This window comes from Dermacentor variabilis, chromosome 2, assembly GCF_050947875.1.
Source record: "Dermacentor variabilis isolate Ectoservices chromosome 2, ASM5094787v1, whole genome shotgun sequence".
NCBI classification, from domain to species: Eukaryota; Metazoa; Arthropoda; class Arachnida; order Ixodida; family Ixodidae; genus Dermacentor; species Dermacentor variabilis.
The window spans coordinates 12,731,640-12,734,899 of record NC_134569.1 but is presented as its reverse complement, the minus strand read 5'-3'; positions in this window follow the sequence as shown (position 1 = coordinate 12,734,899).

Genomic DNA, 3,260 nt, shown 5'->3' with positions numbered 1-3,260 from the left:
TCCTGGAGCACTCTGTCGTCGTGTGAGAGCCAGCGCCAACTCGAGCTCGTGCAGGCGGAGAGGCTCGCTGCACAGGCCGGAGAGCTGTGCTGCCACCCACTCTGGATGGTTGCAGGGAGGGAGGCAGCGTCTTGTGGCGCCCGTGGAGGGCATTATCTGCGGGACTCAGCAAACCGGTAAGCTAGGCGCTCGACCAGGGCCCGCTCCCTGATGCTGATGAGGACAGCCACGGTTAAGGACTGGCGTTGAGCACTTGGAGCATCCATCAGTGACCTCAGTAGGCGCCAAGCTCAAGCATCATGTTGATTGCGACTGATGGTGGAGCAGAGGCTCTCCCAGTTTTGGCGTCTGCATCCACCCTGTGGTAGGCCGTCCATAGTTCCGGAAGCATGGTGTGCAGTGCCTTGCGCTCCACATGACGCCGAGCAGCTCGCAGTTTCAAATGGCGAATATCCGGGACAGGTTTTCCATCCGGGACAGTAGAGCGCATGGTAGCGGAATTGGCGCACTCCGCGATCATCTGCAACAGATCCCCGTCGTTGCCCGCTTGCCGGCAGAGCTCACGGAAGGCCTTCCAGTTGACTGTGAGGCACTCTTTGCTCCTGGGAGACTTGCCTCGAAAAGGAGGCAGGAGCAGTCGCAGGTGGTCGGAACCCCAGGTGTCAGGAAGCGCCTCCCAGCTGTGCCGGCAGTCCTCCGTGGCCAGGCTCAGGTCGATTGCCGTCTGTGTTGGACGAGCTCCACGCCGGATGAAAGTGTGGATGCCAGTGTTAAGAATCTGCAGGCCGAGTTGGTTAGCAGCACACCGTAGTGCCTTGCCACGAGGACAGCAGTGCCGACCATCCCAGGCTATGGTGGGCATTGAAATGGCCACAGAGGACGAAGTCTTTGCTCAGGTGACTAGCTAAACGCAGCAGACAGGGGGGGCCCGAGGGCTGGAATGGTCGGACATAAACACATGCGATATTAGTGTCCACATCCCCAATGCGTAAGCGCACTACACAGCACTCAAAGTCAGGTCACCCACTTGTATCTCCACCTGGGGTAGCTCTCGCCTCAGGTACACTGCCCAGCGGGCAGCCCCTTGCTGGTCTGTGTCATCGACGCAGGGGGTGACCTGGCATGACCAATGTGAGCAGGAGGCGCGATCACTGTAGCCCACGTAACGTGGCAGTCGCAGCTCCTCTGCAGCAACGTACAGCTCCTGCAGAGCAAACACATCATGTTCACTCTGCAGATGTAGCGAGAGGTCCGCATGCCGCCGCCGCAGTGAGTTGGTATTCCACTGGAGAACATTTGGACGACGGCGGCCCTTCCTTGTAGCAGAGGGATCAGCCATGATGGGTGGTCTGGTTCTGGACTGCCGCTGCCTGTAGGCAGATGGCGTGGAGTGGGTCGTCAGCAGGAAGCATGGTGCTGACTGCCTGCATAGTCAGCAGCAGGTTTGCCACCAGCTGTTCCACGGTTGTCTGCGACGGTAGTAGGTGTGGTCGAGGGGACAGCAGTGGCCTGCGGCACCGGACGTTGGGAGCTGCGTGGAGCTGGTACCGGGCGCCTTGAAGGGTCAGCGATTCCCTCGACTGCGTTTGCATAGGAGCGCGGCGGGGGCGTGGTGATCTGCCCCAGCTGGCTCTCCTCGCGGGCACACTCACTCACTCACAGACACTCACGGACACTCACGGTCCGCACAGCACGCCTGGACAGTGCAGTGGTGGAGGACGCCATGATGGTGGCCACCCGTCGTTCCTCCTGGCACTTGGGACAGGCGGGAGTGTCCGCGGCGTGGGCGCCACCGCAGTTCACACAGCGGACCGTTCCACTCATCAGAGCAGTCGCAGCATGGGACTTCTCCAGACAGCGACTAAAACAGCTGCTCACTTCCAGCCATCCGGATAACAGGGTAGCTACCAACCGAGCCCCAAAACTCCTCCCTTAGAACCGTTTCACATTTCTGCGTCTGCGCACGGGCTCCGTGTGGAGGGCGGCCAGACTTCATGCCAACGGCCTCGCCGGCCTGCACAAGGTGCGGTGACACCGAGACCCCCGAGCACCTACTCTGCACCTGTCTTGCATTAGCCCAGCAGCGCGCTCAAGTCTCTGCCACCTACCGACGGCACGGACTCCCGGCTACCTCAAAAACACACCTGCTCTTCCCGGCCCGCTGCCAACTTCCAGCACTGGCAAGCCTACTTGAATATGTGTGCACAAACGGGCTCCTAGACCGCCACTAGACTTGGGCCTCCCAGGGGCCTCTGCCTCGCTCGCCGACCATGCTGACGTCTGCTGCCTGACACCTGCTCTCCCTTTCCCCCTCTCTCATCTTTCATACCCCGCCCCCATCCCCAATACGCTGCGCCGTGCTCCCATATGGGCTGCAGAATTAAGAGTACTTTCCCTCTCCCAAACCACGAAAGAAGAAGAAACCCAAACGAAACAACTTCTGCAATAAAATGTCATGATTTACAGTTTCAAACGCTTTTTCTAAAAGCACTAATATCCAGGTTCTTATCTAAAGCAGAATATAATGCATCGGTGAACTCTTCTAATAATGTAATAGTACTTCGCTCAGGATGTCATACAATCAAACAGAAACTTTCCCAGTATTTGGGAGAGTATAGGAAAAACAGAGATAACTCTATAATTTTCAACATCATTGTTTCTTCCTGAGCCCCCCCCCCCCCCCACCTCCCCCACCCCGTCGTTGCTTTACCACGCGACACGTTTTGCACACCGATGATTCACGTTTACTTTGGCTCTTAGCTGCGAAAGTGTTTTGAGCTAGACCTGAGCATTGCTGTCCCAAATGATAAGGATTCCCACACTCCGAACATTTAATAAAACGACAACTGTTCATCTGGCAACTGTTTGTTACAAACAATACAATTGTCCGTAATACCACTCAACAGGATACACTTTGCAGTCGGCGGCCAAGAACCTAAGATAAGTACAATACCTGTAAAATATGTGTGTCAGTGTCTGGTCGTTGAATCGCCGCTGACTGCTATGCTTTTAATAATAATAATAATAATAATAATAATAATAATAATAATAATAATAATAATAATAATAATAATAATAATAATAATAATAATAATAATAATAAATGTTTATTTAAGGTGCCTAGAAACAACCCTAAGGTCTGAGTGCTGGCGCATGGTAAAATAAACATTGTAAATACAGATACAAACACAGGGGGGAGAACATGAAATAGAAAAGGACAATTATGAAAGGAACAGTTTACAAGCAACAAAAGGATATGT